Raw genomic sequence first — 23,929 nt, 5'->3', positions numbered from 1 at the left:
ATATAAGTTTGGTAGTTGGTATAGTGTAGGCCACAGTAGATGTTCCATCAAAGTATCTGCCATGAAAATGAATTTAATTTTCTTAATGTAGTGGTAGAAAGGGATTTCCATACATGTCAGTTTGTAAGTACAGTGCATCTTGATCAATGTCACCCTTCCTGTCATTCCCCCCCATCTCTCACAACCCCACCCATTCCCTCAAACTTTCTGGTTCCATTTTTACACATGTACATTGAATATCACAACTGTATTTACCCACCCTTCCTCTCTCCACTTGTCCACTCTCCCCCCTTGACTTCACACCCCTTGTGCCCCCAACAATACATGTTCCAGTTTTCTGGTATTCATTTTGCTAAACTGTAAGTTCAGTTTTTCAAGGAAGTGACACTGTTAGAATCCTCACCTGCATATTCCATAGTCTAGAAAACCATGCTTGTGAATATATGCATATGACCCTGTAGATGGTGTCATCTTCAGGGAAAGAGATGGACTGGGGAAAAATTATATCAAGGGCAGTATCTCCACTCACAGCATGATGCTGTCTACTGCTTTGGACAATCCACACTGAAAGCACACCGGAATAATGACCTCTACCCTCCTCTTCTGTCACATAATATGGAGTTTCTTCCTCTCTTAAGCCAGCAACATCAGAAAACAAGTATGGGGCATCCATCTATGCTGATGATTATAACCAAGAGAAGAGACAACTAGGTGGGAAGAAAAAGGAAGGTGGAAGTTCAGCATGAGAGGAAGATTGAGGTATGGCTGTAGGCAATGCTGTCTTGTGAGGAAGTGGCTACCCATGTCTCCCTGGGAGACCCTGCATCAGACTGGACACTGTGGCTGCACAAAGTAGAAAATCCTGACACAAAGGATGCAGAAAGAAGAAAAACCTTATTTCCCACTTGATGCACTTGCAAAGTACTTGTGCCTGATGGCTCGGCTACATTCTGAGCTTCAAAGCTTGAGTCCATCACTCGCTTCTGTCTGTGCTAGCCTACTGCAGAAGTAAGATACCCAACGTCCAGACCCTGGCTGCCCACCCTGACTGCCTGGCCTGACACAGAAGTCATTCTAGATCTTTCTCCAGAAGTATCCGAGAGCCAGCCATGTCAACTGAGTCAGCCAAAGCCAGAAATGAATCAATACACAGAAGTGTGAACTAAGCAAACCTAATAACTTTTGTTATAAGCCTACAAGGTCAAAAGATTGGTATTTTAATAACAAAACTCATCTAACAGGATACCCTAATGCATTTTCCATCTGTTGTATACCTGAAGCGTACAAAATGACAAGAAAACTATAGAATAACAAAGTAGTAAATGCTAGCAAAGGGAGAGAACAAGGTATTGAATGTGTGAAGAGTCACCCAAAAGATAGGAGACTCAAAGCATTGTGCTCATGGTTAACAATCAGCTCTACTCTCTCTGCCAGTTCACTGATCTTTCCACTATACCAAACTCTTTCTCTGAAATTTTTAGCCTAACTGGACCAATTCCATGTTCCCATTGTAGCCTCCAGCCCTGGGGGAAGCAATTCAATTGGAGTTTTAAGTTAATAATAAATGAAGAATTTTTCCAGTGTGCTCCTTCAGTTCTCCGTCTCTCTTAGATCTCTTTCACAGGTTACTCAAGTCAGCTAGCAAACTAAGGGAGGACATGGATGAAAAGACAGACAGAAGCTACAGCAACGCTGTATAACTAGAGGGTGTTTTTCACCTTCAAAGCACATTGACCATGAATTGCAGCATGTACTTCCCCACTTCACATTTCTATATACAGCCTACTTTTGAGGTCCCTAGTAGAGGAGAATCTGTTAGCTAAAATAAAGTCACACAAGAATTGTTGAGTTCCCTTAATGTGGCAGGCAAAGATTGAGACTCTCGGGATCTGTCCCTTTTTCTGGTCAATGCTCAAGGTTAGTGCTCAAGGTTAAGTGCATCATCTTCCAAATGCTACAGAGCCAACAGTCTATGTTGACAAACGGTGAGTATGTGGTCCACCCTCTCCTTTTTCCATAAAAGCCTTCTACCATTCTCTTCCCAATCAAGTAACTATTAAGGTTCAAGTGATATCATTAAACCCCCACTTCCACAGGATGTGTAGGCCTGTGGAATATAGGAAATCACAGCTAATATTCAGCAGGCACCAGCTCTATGAAACTATTCAGATATTTAAATACAGCCATATTAGCCAATAAACTATTAAAACAGCCAGAAGTGGTTGGTAAGATAATTAGCAATGTAAATTCTAGCGCACGTAGTTTTTCTCAGATACCATACATTACTATGACAAAGTAATTTCCTATTTGGGGATCTGCTGTAGTCCACTGTTATTGTATTTCTCTTTCTTTTGCTTAAGTATTTTTAATTTTTAATTAATATTTTAGAGGTAATGTACAGAGTAGTTACAGTTACATAAGACAGGTAAAGGGTACATTTCTTTTTGGACAATGTCATTCCTTCCCCCACTCTCTCCCAGTTTTTCCCTCTCATCCCTATGCACAAGTTGTATAGCTCATTTTCAACAGAGTGTCCAGTGAGTACCACTGTTGCATTTGTTCACCCTTTGTCCCACAATGTCTGTGAGTTTATTTTGTAACATTATAGTTGTACATACGGGGTACAGTATGATGTCTCAACACACAAATATATTATATAATGATCAAATGTCTGTGCATCCATCACTCAAATATTTATCATTTCTTTGTGGTGAAAACATTCAAATTCCTGTGTCTTGTCCTCAGGCTATTTTCAAGTAGATGACAATGATGATGAATGATGATGGTGATGGTAATGATGTGATGATGATGATGATGGCTAACCTACCATGTAATAGCACTTCAAGACATATCTTCCTCTACCACTATTCCCACTTACCAATCTCTCTCCATCCTTTCTTTCTCTTACTGTCCCCACACCCTAGTAACCACCAATCTGCTCTCAAATTGATCAGTGTCTTAAAATTCCCATGAGTGAGTTTGTGTGGTATTTATCCTTCTGCCAGGCTAATTTCACTTAACATAATGCCCACCAGACTCATCCACATTGTCACAATTAACAAGATTCCAAATCAGATACTTTTCATGGATGTACCGTATTTCATCAAGTATATATATATATATATATATATATATATATATATATATATATATACACATATATATGTGTGTGTATGTTATATGTATATATGCACACATTTATATGTGTATATATATGTGTATGTGTATATATGTGCATTGATATGTGTATGTATATGTGCATTCATTTATATATTCATGTTTATGTGTATGATTCCTTACCTTGGTCATTGATAATAGCACTGCTGTAAACATAGAAAGCTAGAAGCATGAAGGTCTCTTAGATATTCTGAGTCATACCCAACTGTTGAACTGCTTCATATTATAGTAGCTGCATTTTCAATTTTCTTTTTGTTGGTCATGGGGCCTGGGCACTGTCCCTCAGCTCTTCAGCTCCAGGCTAGTGCTCTACCACTTGAGCCACAGCACCAATTCGGGCTTTTTCTGTTTATGTGGTGCTAAGGAACCCAGGACCTCATGCATGCAAGGCAAACACTCTACCACTGAGCCACCTTCCCAGCCCCTGAATTTCAAATTTTTTTGAGAAACATCCATAGTACTTTCCATCATGACTATACTAATTTACATTCCTCCAATTTATAAGTTCCTCTTTTCACATCCTTGATAGGATTTATTATTGCTTATCTCTTTTATATCAGACTTTTAAACTAGAGTAAGGGGGTGTCTCATTATGGTTTTGATTTGCATTTTCCTAATGACTTGTGATGTTGGACTTTTTTTTCATACACCTGTTGTCCATTTGCATGTCTTCCTTTGAGAAATGTGTATTCAGGTCATTAGCCTACATTTTAATTAGACTATTTTGTTTGGGTTTGGATTTTTCCTATTAAGTTGGTATCATTATATTTTTTAATGAGTTGGAAATTTGCCTCATGGCTCAAAAGCCTTTGAGTGGGAGACAGAGGCCACTGGGACAAGCAGAAGGGGATCTATTATTTCTCAAGTGAGCTTGGGCAGTGGCTGAAAAGACAGCTATGGTCCATGAGCCATACAGATGTTAGTTTAAGGCTCTTTGTTGAAGTTATGATCTCTGCAATTTTTTTTGGCAACCCATTCCTAAGTGAGAAGTTGCCATTTCTGACATGATGAACAATCTAGGAGATGAACAGTCTAGGATATTCTACTAAATGACCCTATAAGCCCCTCTACCTGTTCAAGGAACCTCCAGAAAGTCTCCCACCCATACCCCAACACAGACTGGTTCTTTATTAATTTGTGCATCTCCCTCTTATCTATCCACAATCCCTTTGTGTCACTTCACAAAGAGCATCCCAATTAACATGTCACTCTCTTAAGAGTGCTCCTTCTTTTGGGCTTAACCTGGGCTAGGCACAGTCATCTGAAACTCCCTCTAGAGAAAGGCAACCAAAACCAAAACAAAGTAACTCCAGATCCTGGCTCCTGCAACCAAAAGAAGTGATCTTGCCCTCCTAGTTCCTCCATCCCCTTGCCTCCTCCTCCACTTTGTGGCTGTCTTTTTGCATCCTCACTCCCAGAGCAGCACCTCACATGGAGCCAGGACCTGGATGATACCGATCTTACTAACCATGGGAGATAAGAAGAGACCTAAAGACCATTAGGAAACTCAATGCTAAGATAAGGAAAAGCTATAAACCCGTTAAGGTTCTGTCAAGAATTCTTGAGCCTAACTATGGCTCTGACAGAGCATCATTTAGCTACTGAATGCTTTGTCAATGAAAAGAAGGCACCAGAAATTTCAGAAAAGATTTTCTTTAAAAAGCTAGAAAATTATATAGATGTGGCCAAAAATATTCTGTTCTAACATATGGCACTTTGAAAGAAGTTTTTGAGCTATGTAAACCTTAGTTTACTTATGTTGTGCAAAACACAATACATTATTTATTGTTTAAAATATGACCTATTACGCAGTATATTATATACGCACATGTTATATATATGCAGTATGTTATATATGCACATGTAATATAACATATGCAATATATAATATAGTACATGTATAGTGTAATATAACTGATTAATAGAGAAATATACTTCAGTATATATAGTTTACTTATAGAAAATGTAGTATATATATATATATATATATATATATACAATGGGATTCTATGCCTCCATCAGAAAGAATGACATCGTCCCATTTGTTAGGAAATGGAAAGACTTGGAAAAAATTATATTAAGTGAAGTAAGCCTGGCCCAAAGAAACATAGGTCCCATGGTTTCCTTATTTGCAATAACTAGTATATGTCTGGGACAAGCAGAAAAGGTCAGATAAGATGAAGTTTACGAAATGAACCCCAAGATAGAGACACAAGTGGATTTTTTTTCTTGCTATTATTTCTAATGTATTTATAAAGTACCATGTGATTTTTTTTGTTGCATTGTATGTCCCTCCCCAACGGTATAACCCCTGTTTTCACTGTATTTGATGATGGTATAATTTGGGGAGGGGAAGAGAAAAAGCAAATTGTTTAAATAGGGATACAAGTTGACCCATTGCAACAATGAGATGTACAAGACGCTATCTCAAAAAACGAACTTTACAATTTATGCAGGGTGGGGGTGGCAGGGGGTGGTGGGGAGTGTAGTTGAGGATGTGGGAGGGAAGGGATGGTAGGGGAAAAACAAAGGAGGCAGCAATGCTTGATAGGAAATGTACTCATTACCTTGCTCATGTAACTGTAACCCCTCTGTACAGTATTTTCACAATAAAAAACTTATTTTAAAAAAGACAAAAGTAAAAGCAAAACAAATAAAAAGTGTATTTATTTTATATTACATACCAGCTATTTTCTTTTTAATTATCTTTAAGTAGTTGTATAAAGGGGTTGCCATTTAGCAAAACAGTTTATGAATACAATGCAACTTTATCAATGTCACCTCTTTCAACATTTTCACCATCCTACCCCTACCTACCCCCTCCTTTACTTTTCTTAATTTTGTGATATATACACTGAATTCTTAACTACATTCTCCCCCTCTTCTCTTCATTAGTCTAGCCCTCTTCAGTATTAGTCTAGCACCCATTTCCAGGAGCTTATTTTGTCCGGCTTTCACTTTGCCTTTCTAAGGAGTTACACTATTTGAGTTCTCCTTTGAATCCACTACATTTCAGTCAATACATACCACATACATACCACCCAAGTATTTACTAGAGGTTTATAGTCTAATTCTAGCTTCTACCTATGAGGGAAAACATGCAAGCTTTGTCTTTCTAGGCCTGACTTAATATAGGTTTTTTTCCCAAGCATCCTATCTATGTCACCCCTTTCATCATTTCATACCAGTTTTTAAATAGTGCGTCTACACATAGAATTAATCACCTACTCCATAAGATAATGTATGGCAGGATGGTGTAAGAGTGAAACCTTTAGTATCAGGATGACTAGTTCCTCAACATTCACTTTAATCCATGTTAGGAGTCTAAGCCTAAGCCTGCTGGGGTAGTTCTCAGTCTTAAAAAACCAATGTTAAAGAATGGACATGGCACTTAGTATTAGAGAAACCATGTAACTCCCCTGGGATGCAGGAAATCTTTTTCATATAAAGAAATAGCCCCTAATAGACAGACCTTATCTTTTTGGTGCTATGGTGGTCAGATGACCTGTATCTACTGAAGACTTCAAGCCACCAACCTGAAGACAAAGCCAACACATTAAGAAAGACATTGGTGAACAGTTCTGAGGCAGCCACAGCTATCACAAGGGCATCATAGTCTGCACCTGTGGGAAATGAAATTTTCTTCTTTTGGCATTGTGTCAGGGTTTTCTGCTCTTTGCCACAACAGTGTCTCATCTGATGCAAAGTCTCCCACTGGGTAGCCACTTCCTCAGGAGACAACACTGCCTAGAGCCATAACTTAATCTTCCTCTCATTCTGCCCTTTCACCTTCCTTTTCCTTCCTACCTGGTTGCCTCTTCCCATCGGCATGGATGGATGCCTAATACTTGTTTTTTTGTTGTTGCTGGCTTAAGAGAGGGAAAAGCTCCATAGTATCTGATAGAAGATAAGGGTAGAGGTCATTATTCCAGTGTGATTTCAGTGTGGAATGTCCAAAGCACTAGACAACATCATGCTGTGAGTAGAATAGTGTCTTGCCAGCACTCCTCCTCACCTTGATTAGGAAAATAAAAGATATGTCTGCTGCTAGGTCTGGAGTTATCTTATAAAGAGTTTTCTGATGCTCCCTCAAGCTATTAAAAGTAGATCGAGAAGAATTACATTTAAAGAAAATCTACTTCCTCATAATAGTTTCTAACAAATATGAATAAACCAACCTAATCTAAAGAAAAAGAAACACATAGTTTTCCAAGATAGAAGTAAAGTCATTTAATGCTCATCTATTATCATGTTCTATGATGTACCACCACGTTCCACCAATTCCTCCTGAGCTGTGCATTCTAGAAAGAGACCTGTATTCTCCTCTAGCTCTCCAGAGTCTAAGTCAAAGATTCTAGAGTCATGTGATCTGGAGACAACTGGAAAGTTTAATTGCTTGTAAAATAGATAGTTTGGTCCCCATTGGGGTTAAAAGGACCATTTGACTTTTAATAGCTTTTGGCTTTTCATAGATTTGTTTGTAGTTCTATTACTATGAAAGTTGAGTCAACTCAAGACAATCTATACAAAAGGGTGATTGAGCAGCAAGCTGTTCCACTTCTCCTGGAGAAATTACAAGTGGGAATAATCAGTTTCAGAAGTTCAATGAAAACTGGAAAGTTGGGATTATTTAAACATGATATTTTTAAATAATACACCATCGTTATGACCTTCCCTAAGTAACCTAGCTGTTACTGGTGCCTCTGGGAAAATGCCCAAGCCTTCTGGCTCCAAAAAGACAAATGCTCATGTGGCTAGCTTTCTGAATAATCATAAACAATATGCTAATGTTATGTATTGGGAGAATCATTGGATGCTCCATGATAAATGCTTAAGAAAACTCCCACTAGGAACAAACAAAGGTGCCTAAGGTATACAGAAATAAGTAAAATCAATTTTGTTCAGGCTGAATGATTACATGCTGAGTTAAAAATGCTGAGAAGTATGGGTGTGAGAGTGAATCCATAACACCTAACATATTCATTTTCAAAGTCCCCAGCTGCTCAGTTATCTTCTTCCTGCCCACATCTGCCATCTTGCCAGTCCCCAGAAATAGAAAGATATATCTTGAGGGCATGTCTCATAGGCTGCTGCACAAGCTCCTTCCTGTTTTGGCCTTCTGTGGTCTGTAACAATAGAAAAACAACACAAGTAAAGGATTGCATAGAAGGCAAATATGTTACTATAAGGCTCCGAGAACTGTTGTAAACAGATCCATGGGCCACTCGACCCACTTCTCATCAGATCTTCTTCTAGAATACATTAATGAAGTGGGAATTTGATTCACCCAGCAAGAAATTTTTCCTGGTATATTGTTTGAATTTTTTTTTTGGTCCAGTTGTGGGGCCTGAACTCTGGGCTTGGGCGTTGTCCCTCAGCTCTTCAGCTCAAGGCTAGCACTCTACCACTTGAGCCACAGCACCACTTCCAGCTTTTTTCGTTTTGCTTATGTGGTGCTGAGGAATTTAACACAGGGCCTCATGCATGCAAGGCAAGAGCTCTACCACTGAGTGACCTTCCCAGACCCCTGGTATATTGTTTGAAAATGGGCTGGTTGTCACAGCAAGTAGACAAAGAGCCTAGTTCTCCCAAATCATTTCAAGAGAACTCAGATTAGGGAAGACCTATAGAAATATTGCCAGGGTAATGTACACATTTATCAACATTAAAATGGTATTTGGAAGCATGTGATGATACCAGGCTCCTGTTAGTAGTACTTTATGCTGATTTACATAAATAAGAGAAAAAACAGTTTTATTCTCTCCCTTATCTCAGTAAAATTTTTAAAAAGTCAAGGATAATGAAGTCCTAATAAAGGGCAAGTCTTCCATAGAAGAAGGGTTAACATCAGGACTGAGCTGGAACAGGAATGCATGGTCAAAAATCTCAACAGAAACCTAGCAGTATGAACAAACTATGTTGATAAATTAATCCAGGTAATGATCATCATTAGACCTTAGTCAGACTATTTCTTCTTGTGCTTCAGAAGTCTTGGGAGATGAGCTACTTACAGTTAATATAGGCAGAAATCAGGTATTGTGAATATAACTCGTGTCCTTCTTTTCTCCCACTGAACGAGTCATGGACTTCTGACTTTGACTCTGCTGAGTTTGCCACTATAGAGAGTCAGGGCACAGCGATTACATTGTGGAAATAAAGTCTTCAGTGATGATGACCTGTATGTCTCAGGTAGCATTGTCTGCTATAACAAATAAGCCTAAAGATACAATCTAAATAGAAAGCCCACAGAATGGGAGATTTTTGCCAGCTACATATCAGACAAGGGTCTAATAACCAAACTATACTTAGAACTCAAAAGATTACTCCCCCAAAATAGACCCACAAAGAGACAACAACCTAATTAATAAATAGACTTGAAGAGAGACTTCTCAGAAGAAGTAAAAAAACATGGCCAATAGACACAAGAAAAAATACTCAACATCTCTGGCCATAAAGGAAATGCAAATCAAAACAACACTGAGATTCCACCTCATCATAGTTAGAATGGCCAGTATCTAGAAAACTAACAATACAAATGCCGTTGGGGATGTGTTCAAAAAGGAACTCTATTACACTGCTGGTAGGAATGCAAACGAGCAACCACTGCAGAAAGCAGTATGGCGGTTCCTCAAAATAATAAACATAGAACTTCCCTATGACCCCCCCAATTCCACCCATGGGAGGTAAATCACAAATTAGGCCACACTAAAACTACCAGCACAGCCATGTTCATTGCAGCATTGTTTACCATAGCCAAAATATGCAATCAATCCAGATGCCCCTCAGTGGATAAATGGAACAAGAAAATGTATATACACAACGGGATTCTACTCCTCCATCTGAAAGAATGATATTATACCATTGATAAATAAATGAAAAGCCTTGGAAAAAAGTTATACTAAGTGAAATAAAGCAGGCCCATGGAAATGTAGGTTGCATGGTTTTCCTCATTAGTGGTAGCTAGAGGGTACCTATACATCTACAAGCAAGCACACTGGGTGTTAAGCAAGGGGTTACAACTGAATTAAGTGAAGTCTAATAGACTCTGTGGAGAGGGTAAATAGTGTAATTCTTTAAAAAGACTGAATACAGTTCAACAAGATATGTTTCAGGAAATGGGTACTTGCAAGAGAGCATGTAAGGCCAAGGGGAGAGGGGTAAATGAATGAATGGGGAAGGGGGAAGAATGCAGGCAAGATTTCATTATATATACCACAGAATTGAGAAATTCAAGGGAAAGGGTGGGTGGAAGAGGGGGTAAAGATGTTGAAGTGGTAACATAGATCAAGATGCTCTGTACACATAAACTGATTTCTTAAACCGCAAAAAATTCAATACATAACCTAAAATTAATATATGGAAGGGAGAGAAGGTAGGGGTGAGAACATTGAAAGGAGTGACAAAGAGGCACTGTATTCATAAACTACTTCAGTGAGTGGCAGCATGTTTGTACAACTCCATAAAGATAATAAGTAAAGAAAAAGTAAAGAAACACAGATGTGCTTATTTGTTCATCTTCATAGCTCTTGGTAGAGAGCCACTTGCTCTCTGGTTATTGGAGGGAGAGCTGAGCACAGATTTTCAGTATTCCTTGCAAGATCATGCTGAAGGCCATCTTGGAAAACACCAAGAGCATGAAGGACTGCTTTGAGTTTTATAAAACAGATGTGCAAATTCATACCCCAGGCTAAAACTCAGTCACAAGCCCACACTGAGCTGCACACACCAAAGGGAACAAGCTTTCCTTGTCCTTAAGAAGAAAAAGTAACTCTACACAGTGACCATATCTTTAAAAAAAATCCTGATATGCTTCTTTCAACTTCTGTGCTCCCATAAGCAAAAAAGTAAACCCTAGAGAAAGCCCCTAATGAGAGGTTTCATATGTCATTGTAGGAGGAAGAGATAGGATGTTCAGTTCACTCTGCTTGTACATAATGATTTAATCAGTGTTTAAAGCCAATTAACACCTGACTCCAGGAGTTCAAGCTTTTAGATCCATATAAATAATAGAACAAGATCGAGATGCTTATTTCATAAGAACACCATATCCAAAACATATCCAGAATATATCATTCATCCAGGTGCTAGTCACTCATGACTGTAATCCTAGCTGCTCAGCAGGCTGAGATCTGAAGATTTTCATTCAAGACTAGCCTGGACAGAAAAGCCGGGAAAGACTTCAAAAATGGAGTCATGGCAAAAGATGCTAAGAGACATAGCCTGAATCCTGAGTTCAAGACCCAATAATAACACTATACACACACACACACACATCATATATTACACATTTCAAAGTCTGACTATGCTAAAAAGTAAAAAGAACAAATTATATCACAAAATAGAGAGTTAAGGTAGAACTTTCTTTCCTCTGAGGGCACCAAGATTTCTTTGTTCCTTATTTGCACCACAGTACAGTAAGAACAGCTCATATTTCAGGAAATGGACTGAGCTCTCTGAATTACCAGCTGTGTGCCTTCAGCCTCCCCATCTATAAATACAGAAGTAAAATTAAGACAAATAAGATGCTACAAAGTTCCCTATCCCACATCAACATCCTTGTAGCTTGAGAGATACTATCATTGTGGGTAGATATAGAGAAGTAGAAAGGCCAACAGAAGATTTGTCAAGGTCTGGAAACGTGAAGTGAAGTCAAATAATTCTACCTCCATTTCAAGGGGCAGGAAGCAAAAAAGGTGCAATATGGAAAAGCTCTTTCCTGTTCTCTTTCACAGCACATTAATTCCCGTTTATCCTTGAAAGCACTTCCTCTGTGACCACCCCCCCCACACACACACACCTGACTGTGACAGTACTCCTGGAGTTTGGCTCACTATCCATGACTCAACCTGTATCTGTAATTGTTCTTGAATTTATCACAGGAAAGTCTGTAATTGTTATTTCAACCCTACAGTGCAGCCACTTCAGAGCAGGATTGTATTTTGTATGTATCCTGTGACCTCACCCAACATCTGGCACCTAACAGGCCAGGCCTGACTACCGGAAGGAACAGTAATGATACATCGTTGTTCCAGGAAGGCTTCAACTCTTGTCTTGAAGCTGTTTGTGCTCTCTGTACCTTACAGATCCCTGGGCAATGGGGCACTGCCCATACCCACTAACCCTGTCTCTTTTCAAACCCAGCATTAAAGTCTAATCAGAAAGCTTTTAAACCAAGGCTTCTGACAGCTTCCTCTGGGATATTATGGAATAAGAGTGGTGATTGGATTGAGAAAAACATGAGAGAAACACTGTTCCTTTTCACTGACACTATTTAGAGAGACTCTGGTTCAATATAATACATAATAGAATATGTATGTATCTTGAAAGGAGTTAATTTTTTTCCTTTTCATTCAACACTGAAATAGGGTTATTTTCTTAATAGCTTGTGCCAGCTTGTTTCCTATAGAAGCTCTTTAAATTGCGCTCATACAGTAATAATTTTCTTCAAAGCAACTGATGCAATTGGAAAAAATACTGGAAGAGGCAAAAGAGAAGGGTGCTGGTCACAAGAGCTACTGGATCTTTTCCCTCTTTTTGAGATTATTTATCATTAAAGCATAATATCTTTCTTCCAGACTGGGAAGATTCAAATTAAGACCAACAAATCACACAGTAAACCAGCAATAAGCAAAGCACTTATTCCAAGCCAGAAAGATATATTTCTTATGGGAAATGTGATTTGAATTGCTGAGGTTTTTTTAAATTCACCTCAGGATGCTCCTGGGCCACGCTGCCAGTAACAGGAAAATTCCAAGCTGTTTGGTATTCTCTCCCAAGTGAGCCAGCCATCATTATTATATGATCGCTGTTGTTATTTAACATTCGATGGATATCCACAGGGGTTAGGCCCTGTTCAGATTCCATTAAAGTCACTCCTGCCTTCAATCTATCAGCATTCCGGAATGACAAGAGGAAGAAACATAGGGAATGAAATATCTTTAAGTCATCCTGATGCTTGGCCTGGCCTTTATGCTGGGTCAACGTGGCGAGGGGGGGAAGGGGAGGGGTGCTTCACAAGCCACTGTACAAGTAACTAACAGAAACCAGGCAGGTGACACCTTCTCTCTCTCATAGTTATTATAAGTCAAAAATAGGAAGGACTCTTGTATCCGTTTCATGGGAGAAAGATGATACTTATTGCCTTTCTCTTTCCCTCTTGGTAGATAAAATGATTGGCTCAGCTGAGCGTTTTGCCAATAGAGGCATAAAAGTAAGGCAATCGGATGAGAAATGGAACAGTAGATGGAGAGGATGGCAGAGCTGAGCAGAGGGGAAGCGACTGAGCGACTTCCCATGGAGGTCACATAGCTTGTAGGTAACAACATCCACCCATAATGAGTTTGCAAACACAGCTATTCCCCCAAACTTCCATGATCTAGCCCTCCACAGCCAGCACCCATGAAACACACACACTCCAGATGAAAAAGGAACAACATGAAGCAAAAGAGCGTATCAGCCCTCCTCCATGGGGCTTGTTTTTAATGTCTGTCCAAATCCCCTGGAAAGGCATATCCATATTTGATCTCTGAGAGGTTAGGGAAAAGAAAGACCATCGCCTGTTAGCATCACGAACCAAAAGTGGTCTGGGACAGTCCTCTCTGGGTCTTCTTGCATATCCAAAATGACCCAGAACAATCACTCGGTAAAAGGTGAAAGGAATTTTTCAGAAAACTCTGCTGGGATAGTTTGTCCCAATGAGATAAGAAAATGTAGGGAAACAAAACAAATGAACAAAAAAGAATGAATAGAGAGAGAAACAGAGTTGGAGAGGAGAAGGTGGTGGCTTCTGTCTTGCTACACAAAGCTCTGCAGTGCAATCCTCAATTTCAAGGACTGGTGGAAGGAATCTCTAGTTCTAGAGTTTAGGTTTCCTTTGGTACCTATTAGCTGATGTCAGTTTGGTTTGCGCCAACCAAACAAAATTTGTTTCATTCCACCTCACGCCCTAGACAGTAGTTTAGGCATCCCTGTACAGCTTTTGTCCTCCAGTCCAGGAAGCCACATGGATTAGCAGCTCTCCATCAGATCACTACCTTCGGTCCCTTCCATCTTTCCCATGCCTACTCTTGACCCAGGCCTTGACTTCTCCGAGGCTCCCTCCCTACAACATGGTGTGTGCTCTATTTCTACTGACTCCTGAAATAAAAGTAGATGACCCGTATATTTGATCCAAGTAGAAACGAACAAACAACTAATTGCTAGATATCCATGTGCTCACACAATGCTTCACAATGCCTACTACCTGCCCCAAACTCACCCATCAGGCCCTGAGGTTATCTGCTTGAGACCTACCAAACTCCTCAGGATCCCTTTCCTCCTCCCAATTTTTTTTCCCTTACATCCATTCACAAGGCTACCTCTGGCTACCCAAACTTCTCTCTTACCTTTATTGAACTCCATCCCCCTCTTTTGGATTTATTGAGGTATAATTGAGACACAAATATTATATCTATTATTTTGATGTGTTTGTACATAAGCACATATCTATCACATTAAAAAATTACTCAAGTTCTCTGTGTGAGTACCTTTGGAATACTATCTGCCTCCAAAATTTCTTTATCTCTATTCTTTAATCCAACACAAAACCGATATTCTTAGCATATTTAAAAAGTGTACAATACCATATTGCTAGAGCTGTGGGCACTATGTTGTACAACTGATATCTAAACTCATTCATCATTCATAACTGAAGTGATATTTTATTATTCCTTTTCATCTTTAACACAGGGCAGTTAAGCTACCTACAGGTTTGCTCTGATACACCAGGAGGCCCATTAGAACATTGTCTCTGACAGCTCTGAAAGCAATAAATTTTTCTCTCAACCACACAAGCCCTAATTCCCAATCATTCTTTTTGCTCAGACATTGATCTTCATGTCTTACTAGGATTGTTTCCTACTTCTACTCCCTGCTCCTTTTAGTTCCATCTGATGCTGGCAGATGCATTTCCCCAAATGCTGTTTCCGTGTAGTACATACAAATCACGAGTCATGAATCTCTCCTCTCTCTCCTCTCTTTCTCTCTCCTCTCTCTCCTCTCTCTCTCTCTCTCTCTCTCTCTCTCTCTCTCTCTCTCTCTCTCTCTCTCTCTCTCTCTCTCTCTCTCACACACACACACACACCTTCATTCCCATTTCCATTTGCAAACACATTTTCAAAACTTGATTTTCTATAACTAATATATGTCTGAGACAAGCAGAAAAGGTCATATAAGTCAATGTTAGGTGAAATGAACCCTAAGATATGTATTCAAATGTTATATTTTCTTTCTTGCGATTGTTTCTAACATATTTATAAGATGATTTCTTTGTTGCTTTATATGTCCCTCCCCCACAGTATAACCCCTGCTTTCACTTTATTTGATGTTGGTATAATTTGTGGAGGGGAAGGGTAAAACAAATCGTTTAAATACGGATACAGGTGGACCCATTGCCACAATGAGATGTACAAGTCGTTATGTCAAAAAACGAACTTTACAACTTTAGTGGTGGGGGGTAGGGGGGATGGGAAGGAATGGGAAAGGGGAAACAGGAGGAGTCAACAATGCTTGATAAGAAATGTACTCGTTATCTTGCCCATGTAATTGTAATCCCTCTATACGGTATATTAAAAAAAAGAATCCTTAAAGACATGAAAAAGTGTCTTGATATGCTAATCAAAAAATAAATAAATAAAGCTTCAGTTGATGCACCATTAAACAAGAGCTGCTAAGTGCACAGAGGTCAAGAACCCCAGTTATGTTTGCCATGCCTAATAATAATTAATACAAGACATCTATGGCACTTCAACATGCCTGGAACACTTCAGAGACATAGGCTAATTAATTACATAGAGATATTTCAAGTCTTCCTTTTGATATCAATGGGTTCATTAACTTCCCCATTTGGTTAACAAACTAATATCCTGGATTTCTGAATTCCTGAGTTGGGTGGGAGGAAAGGGGAAAGAAGCAGAAATGTCACACATTAGTCTTAGTTCTTCCTTCCTTCTTTGAAATCTGTTAGGTAGGCAATGAGGGCCTCTCCTATGCTCACTAGTCATTGCTCTTGGAGAACTAAATTTTGGAAGGGGTGGCTCCACTTCAACCAACCTCTGCCTCTCAGGCAACAGATGCCACCCTGACATTAAGACTCTAGGTGTGGGCTGCGCACTGGTGGCTCATGTCTATAAACCTAGCTGCTCAGGAGGCTGAGATGTGAGGATTGTAGTTCAAAAACAACCCGGGAAGGAAAGTCCGCGAGACTCTTCTCTCCAATTAAGCAGCAAAAAGCTTGAAGTGGAAGTGTGGCTCGAGTGGTAGAGTACCAGCCTTGAAGCAAAAAGGCTGAGTGAGAACACAAGGCCCTAAGTTCAAGACCAAATACCAACATGTGTGCGCATGCACACATACACTCACACAGACACACAGACACACACACACACACACACACATGCACACACACACAAAAGGAGCCTAGGGGTGGACACACTTTGTCCACCAGAGCTACCACCAAAGGAAAAGTCTCCCCATGAGATCTTTCCATAACTCCTTTCCATGCCTGGTTACTTAAATAACTCACACCACGAAAAAGATAGGCCTCACCTGACAGGCTGAACCTTCTGTGCCTTTGCATCATAAGATTTTCATCCTTACCCACCTTTCGATCATTACTAAACTGTGACCATGCTCTGTTAACTCACTGAGGAACTCTGGATCAGGAGGTACAATTGTTGACATCCAGCTCTACCATGACCCAAAAGCCTAGAAGCTGTAGCTCTTCTAGGGAGCTAGGCCCATGGAAGTCTAGTTTATGTGCCACTCAGCATTCCTAAGGAAAGCTGTGGGAGATAATCCCTACTGCCATGACTTGATTATCAGGCAGCACAAGGTTGTGCCATCATCACACAGAATAAGATGAATGCAAGGTATCACAGGTGGCAGCGTTGCATGAACTTGGCTGAATTACAGCACAAACTTTTTTTTTTAACCACCTGAAGAGCCAGACAGCAGGGTGGCTCTTGGTGAAGGCTTAAACTATGCCAGCTGAAACTGGGTTCAAATCATCAGTCTTCCAAGATAAAAGGAACGAACAAGCTTGAAAGTACCTGGCATAGAGTAACCACGAAGTGGAAACATCACCTCAGCTACACAATTGGTTAATGAGAATGATGCAGAGAAGGTAAAGAGAGCTAGTTAGTCATCTGCCCTTCCTACTGCAACCGCCAATGCCACAATTGTGGTGCTGTATCGTAAGGGAACACAAACTAACACAGATCTTGAGTGAGAATGTCAAGAAATAATTTCACCCCCAGTAGAAACACAGGAAAGATTTCCAAAAGATCTTCTAAGGTCCATAAATTAAAAACTCTAATCAAACAGCTCCTATATCTCTGTTCTGTCCTAATAAAGCTTCTTCAGTGCCCTAAAAAGGACAGAATGAGACTTGTGAACTCCATTTTTGTTCAAAGGAGAGCAAAATGGATGCTCTCTTCCCATCCCCTGTACTCTTCCTTACAAGATGCATCCTGGATTCTACATGTAGCTGTCAACTTGCAAGAATGAGAATGTCGTTCCTCACTATGGTCATGATGCTCGAAGAGATGCCAGGGATAGAAGCCGCTCTGAAAGCTTTCTTCCCCAGCTGAGGCCCACTGAGACCCACACGTAGCAATGAATTCTATGACCAGCATTCCCCTCAACAGCAGTACCCTTGCCAGACTAGGCTTTTAATTCTTATTTTATAATTGGGAACATTCAAACCCAGGACAGAAAAAGAGGATTCGAACAGTTTGAAGAGCGCACAGCAAGTCCGTAACCACTAGACTGTGAGGATCTAGGAGTTCAGGGGACCATTTCTCCTCTTCCCTCCTGCAGGGAGATCTAGGTACTTTCCCATGCTTCCTGACCTGGTGTGCCTGTGTTCTGGGCTCTGGAGAATAAGAGCGTTCAGGCAGAAGAGAAGATGAAGCAAGAGACACAGTCAGGGCACATGTACCCAGTGCTCTGAAACAATCCCCTACACCCATCACTGAGCCCTACGTTTCCAGGGAGATTCGTTGACAAAGGAGCTTCTGGTGGAAATGAAGTGTGGCATGCACCTGCTCTGTTGTTTTTTTTTCTTCCCAGAAATGCAGCTAAGCTACCTTGCCCAGGTCCCATGCAGCCAGATGGGGCCATGTGATGAAGTTCCATGGCCCAAGCCAGACATGCCTTTCCACAGCTAACCCACAGGTGGTTCCTCCCTGACACACATTCCCTTCCTTCATACAATGACCCCTCACAGCCATGCCCTGACCATCCTCCCTCACAGTCCTCCTCCTCAAAGTCCTCCTCCTCACAGTCCTCCCCTCACAGTCCTCCCCTCACAGTCCTCCCCTCACAGTCCTCCCCTTAAAGTCCTCCCCCTCACAGTCCTCCCCTCACAGTCCTCCCCTCACACTCCTCCCCCTCACAGTCCTCCCCTCACAGTCCTCCCCTTAAAGTCCTCCCCTCACAGTCCTCCCCTCACAGTCCTCCCCTCACAGTCCTCCCCTCACAGTCCTCCCCCTCACAGTCCTCCCCTCACACTCCTCCCCCTCACAGTCTTCCCCTCACAGTCCTCCCCTTAAAGTCCTCCCCTCACAGTCCTCCCCTCACAGTCCTCCCCTCACAGTCCTCCCCTCACAGTCCTCCCCTTAAAGTCCTCCCCTCACAGTCCTCCCCTCACAGTCCTCCCCTCACAGTCCTCCCCCTCACAGTCCTCCCCTCACACTCCTCCCCCTCACAGTCCTCCCCTCACAGTCCTCCCCTCACAGTCCTCCCCCTCACAGTCCTCCCCTCACAGTCCTCCCCTCACAGTCCTCCCCCTCACACTCCTCCCCCTCACAGTCCTCCCCTCACAGTCCTCCCCCTCACAGTCCTCTCCCCGTCCTCCCCTTTACACACCCCCCACACATACACAATCTTCCATGCATTGCACGTCTCTGTCTTCAAGGTGAATGCTGAGGGTCCACGGGACCCTGCTGCCGCAGAGGACAGAAGAGTCCGGGGAGCCCAGCCCTCCCTGCCCGCCTGCCTGCACTGGAGCTGTGGCTGCTGGAAGATGAGGCAGGGCAGTGTGAAGCCTGGCAGACTCGGGGTTGTGTGAGATATCACCTCACACCCCTGACAGACCTATGCTCTCTCTAATTTCCCCACTTAGACAGGGGTTGGCCTCCCCAGCCCCTCTTCTCACCTCTCTGCTGAACTCTTGTTGTCTTCCCACTGCTCATTAGCACTTCTACCTTAGCCTGCACCGAAAAAAATTAAAGAAAGTGAAATTTAAATCAGTCAAGTTTTTCCTTGTTAAGACAAAGCAAAAGGAGGGAAAAATAACAGTTTCCTGGAGTCAAAGAGGAGGTTGAAATTATTGCTGAAAACGAGGCTCCAGCGTCTTCTGCGGTTTCCGTCGGCAGCCCTTGCTTCATCTCATGAATCTACGGGGAAGTCCAGCACAGAGGGCTCATTCCTGCCTACACAGGTGCCCTCTAGGCCCTTTTCCCTCTAGGCAAATTGAGCCCACATGCCCCATGAGCCCTCTCCAAAATGAATGCTGAGGGCCACTCCCGATGGGCAGATGTCCCCACATGCCAGCCCTGCCTCTGTGTCAGAGCAGATTGCCACAGAATACCATCCATGACAGAAGGACTAGAACCATTTAGTCCTGAGAGTCAGGCATTGTAAACCCAAGGAAATCAAGGGCCCAGAGAGGGAGATGCATTATGCCACCTTCACACACAGAGGCCTAAGACCAGAACCCAATTGTTGAAAACATGATTTCAAAAACAAGAACCCAGGACAGATAAGAAAATGAATTTTGTTGTGTATTGAAGGGCAGGCAAAAGAAAAATGCACTGGAATATCACAGAGGGACTGAAAAAAAGAGTCAGACTTCCCTCACATAAAAAGTCATCCTTTGAAGGAAGGAGGGAAGAAAAGAGAGTGAGACCACTCTGATTCCCAGAACAACTTCCCCAGCAGCGTCCTGACCCTTGTGTACGCTGCTTCTGGTCTTTGGCAGGTGCTCAGTCAGGAGATCCTTCTTTTTAGAGTATGCACTGAATCTCAAGCAGGAGAGAGGGACCCAGGGACACTGGAAATTAGAATCTCCCACAACATTGAGTTGCGTGAACACACGCAACTCAACATCAAGTACACCTTGAACCAGAAAGGACATCACAGAAATCCTCTACAGGCAGTAGATCGGAGGAGGCTACACTCCCCTGTTCATCTATATGCAACCTGGAGGTTGGAGTAGAGAGCAGGTCAAAGAATTCCAGCCTTCCGTTCGGAGTCCTTCCTCAAGAACTAGCCCCAGCTTTAATTCAGGAGAAGCCATCTAATTAAAGTCATCCTAAAGACCCCTATGGTTTTCTCATAGATACATATACTTATGTGTGTGAAATGTGTATGTGTGGGTTAGAATTAAATTATGAACATATAGAGGAAAAGATATACAAGACCAGATGCATATATACACAAACAAATTGACTAAAGTAAGATGTATGCAGGAGAAGATTTCAGTGGTGTGTAACTCCTCTGAACAATAAATCTATAGTGTAGTGAAATGAATACTAAGAAGCTGAAGCATGTTTTGTTGCAGTGAGGGAGGGCAGGGGGGAGGGTGGATGAATGGAGAGAGGAAGAGTGAGTGAATATAGTCATTACATTCAATGCATGTATGTGAACATGGAACTGGGTAGCTGGAGGGGATGGATGGGGTTGGGAGAGAGGGAGACCATGAGAGAAGAGGTGACATTGAACAAGATGCATTGTATTCATCTTGTTAAATTGATACCCCTTCGTACAAATGCTTAATAATAATTTTAAATTTTTTTTTGTTTTTTTGTTGGACGTGGGGCTTGAACTCTGGGCTGTCCCTCAGCTCTTCAGCACAAGGTGAGTGCTCTACCACTTGAGCCACAGCGCCACGTCTTAAATATATCCTTAAAAAGACTCATGATTGCAAGCCAGCCCTGAGGAGCCAATCTACAGCGTAAATCCTCTCTATATTTCTAAGTCCTTCTCAGCACCAGTTAATACTATTGTTCATAACTCTAGCACTTGCCCTCATGCCAGAGCTCTGGGGATAAAAAATGGAGAAGTGGCATTCTCAAGCCATCCCCCAGGTTTTAACTTTTTATTCTCAAGGGATATGTCACACCCAACTTGGGAAGGGCAGGGGAAAGGACTGAACTAAATCAACTCAGCTTCTTCCAGGGTCTCTGTAGATGCTCCCTGAATTCTCAGTCACCATCTGGATTCTCAAGGCTATGCATAGACCCAGGTTCCCTCTGAGGTCATTGCAGATGAACATAAAGAGATTTGATGATGAAACTACATACTGTGAGGTGGAAAATTTAAAACCAGGTATGAGCATTGCTGAAAAAAAAATCAGAGATCAACAAAGAAAAGCACCTTTACTGATCACCGGGATTAACAGGGCAGGGGAAAGCATGCTCTTAGAGCTCAGGAAGGTGGGTCTGAAGAAGGTCATAGGACAGGAGATGCAGTCATGGAAGGCACAGCCACAAGCAGGGCCATTACAGCAGCAAGAAGGAAGCCAGAAATAATAATCTGGCCTTTCTATCCCTTCTGTTCTCCAGAGCAGGGCTTATTATTGAGCAGACCCAGCTGGAAGCCAAGGGTAAAGACAGCCTACTGTAACAGTATGAGCATCAGCTGATGCTGATTAACATCCCAGAACACAGACCAATCAGCTGGAAGGGCAAAGAAAGTATCACCAAGCTCAGACCCCTGACTTATTTTGTCTCTCCCAGTTTCCATTTCTCTCTCTTTTTTTATTGTGAAAATACTGTACAGAGGGGTTACAATTACATGGGCAAGATAATGAGTACATTTCTTATCAAGCATTGTAGCCTCCTCCTTTGTTTCCCCTTCCCATCCCGTCCCATCTTCTCTTCCTCCGCTTTCAAAATTACCTATTGGTACTTCTCTAAGTTAAAACTCTCTTTACTCTTAAGGTGGAGGAATCCAGCTGTTTTGAAGATGAAAGTGACATAATTCAAACTAAGGAATGAATATGCTTTCATGAATATTTCAAGTGATATTTAGTTTACCTTGTTTTCTAAGCCATAAAAGGAAAACACCGCACATTACTGCTGTTACTACAACCTCCAATTCTCATTTGAGGCACAACCAATCAATCACACTTCCTTCTGTTACTAAGTGGGTCAAGAGAAAGCAGAATCTTCCCAGCACAGTGTTCTAAGAAGCCACTAACAATCTAAACCCGAGTTTATATTAGACTTTAAACCTACCAGACTTCCTCAATGTAAATATTTGTGGTTGATTTTAAGCCCTGTGCCAGTAAATAGTTTAAATTCGCGAATGAGGTATATTTTTGGATATGCAGCTACTAGAAAGGAGGGCCCACTTCCTAGGGTTTATGCAGAAACTGAGAGGTCATCAGATAAATCCCAGGGGAAAAATCCTTACTCCCTATCCTCTCACTGGACCTTTCTTCCTCTCAACTTCATCTTCTCTCTCCCTCTCCCCAATAGTGGAGAACATTGGCACCATGCCTTCATTTTCCTCCTGCCTCTATCTGAGAAAGCTATCTTCACTACTTCTCTTACTCAGAAGGACTTACATGCTACTACCTCTTCATTCCGTACCCCAGCAGATGTGAGCAGATAACAAGGTCAAACCCTGAGGCCTAAACTGGCTAGGTATTCCCCAAAATCTGCACCACTTCCTCCTGGGCCCACAGCTCAACTTGACACTTAGGTTTGAGGGTATCACTGAGTTAAAAATGATGTGTAGATGAGCTGGCATCTACCTAATACACTTCAAACTACTCCAGGTATAGCCTACATTCTCTTTCCCACTTTCCAACTATCTTGGAAGACACATCGAAGCTGTGGGAACCACAAGAGGAAAGGAGTCTGTGTTGATAGGAGAATAACCCACCAATTAGAAGCATCCATTTCAATATTACATTCAAGCCCAAGACCTGAGGGATTTATCTGTTATAGCTACTAATGTTATTGGGTTTTTATTATTAATAAGTTTTTTATTGTGAAAATACCATAGAGAGGGGTTACAATTACATGAGCAAGGTAATAAGTACATTTCTTACTAAGCATTGTTGCCTCCTTTGTTTCCCTTACCATCCCTGCCCTCCCATCTCCACCACCCACCCTCCCTGCCCTGCCCCGCCAAAGCTATAAAGTTCGTTTTTCAACATAACTTCTTGTACATCTCACTGTTGCAATTCTCAGATGCACGCGTGTCAACAGATTCCATCCTGGCCCTGTGTGTAATTTCATGTTGATTGGAAAAGTACAGTTGACTTCTCAGAAATTAAATATTTGAATTGTTCAGAGGAACACTGTTTTCTTGCCAGAATTCTTTTTATCACATAGCCAACCCAACTGAGAATGCATAGACTTTTAAGAGAAGCCAATCCTTTCTCACAGGTATGGTTGTACTAGTAACCATTTTGTTGGCATTCTCCTTTGTCCTGAAATGGCTGGCTGGTGGGCATCAGTGTTGAGACTGGTCTTAGGGAAGAGGAATTAAGTCCATTCTCACCAATTTATATTCATATGGGTGTCACCCTTGACTCCCAGAAGGAACATCTAACCAGTGATCAAGCAGGTCTATAACTGGTTCCAACACATTGAATATCAAGAGTTTCTGGCCAGGATAAAAGAAATGCTTTCACTCATTCTCCTTTCTGATGGGTGGGAGTCATGGGGCTCAATGGATCTTAGGAGTCAAACCAACCCAG

General features: G+C 41.6%; 1 long non-coding RNA gene across 1 annotated transcript; it reads right to left on the bottom strand.

Annotated features, from left to right (window-relative positions):
* Positions 1-7,392: 7,392 nt before the first annotated feature.
* LOC138817179 (uncharacterized) lies at positions 7,393-22,341 on the bottom strand. Its single transcript, XR_011368774.1, has 4 exons — positions 22,254-22,341; positions 19,370-19,424; positions 9,189-9,293; positions 7,393-8,303 (listed from the first exon to the last, which is right to left on the bottom strand). It is a non-coding gene; the product is annotated as an uncharacterized lncRNA (long non-coding RNA).
* Positions 22,342-23,929: the final 1,588 nt, after the last annotated feature.

Source organism: Dipodomys merriami, unplaced genomic scaffold (assembly GCF_024711535.1).
Source record: "Dipodomys merriami isolate MVZ:Mamm:240054 unplaced genomic scaffold, mDipMer1.0.p SCAF_7, whole genome shotgun sequence".
NCBI classification, from domain to species: domain Eukaryota; kingdom Metazoa; phylum Chordata; class Mammalia; order Rodentia; family Heteromyidae; genus Dipodomys; species Dipodomys merriami.
The sequence above is the reverse complement of the archived record's forward strand: the minus strand, read 5'-3'. Positions and strand labels throughout refer to the sequence as shown.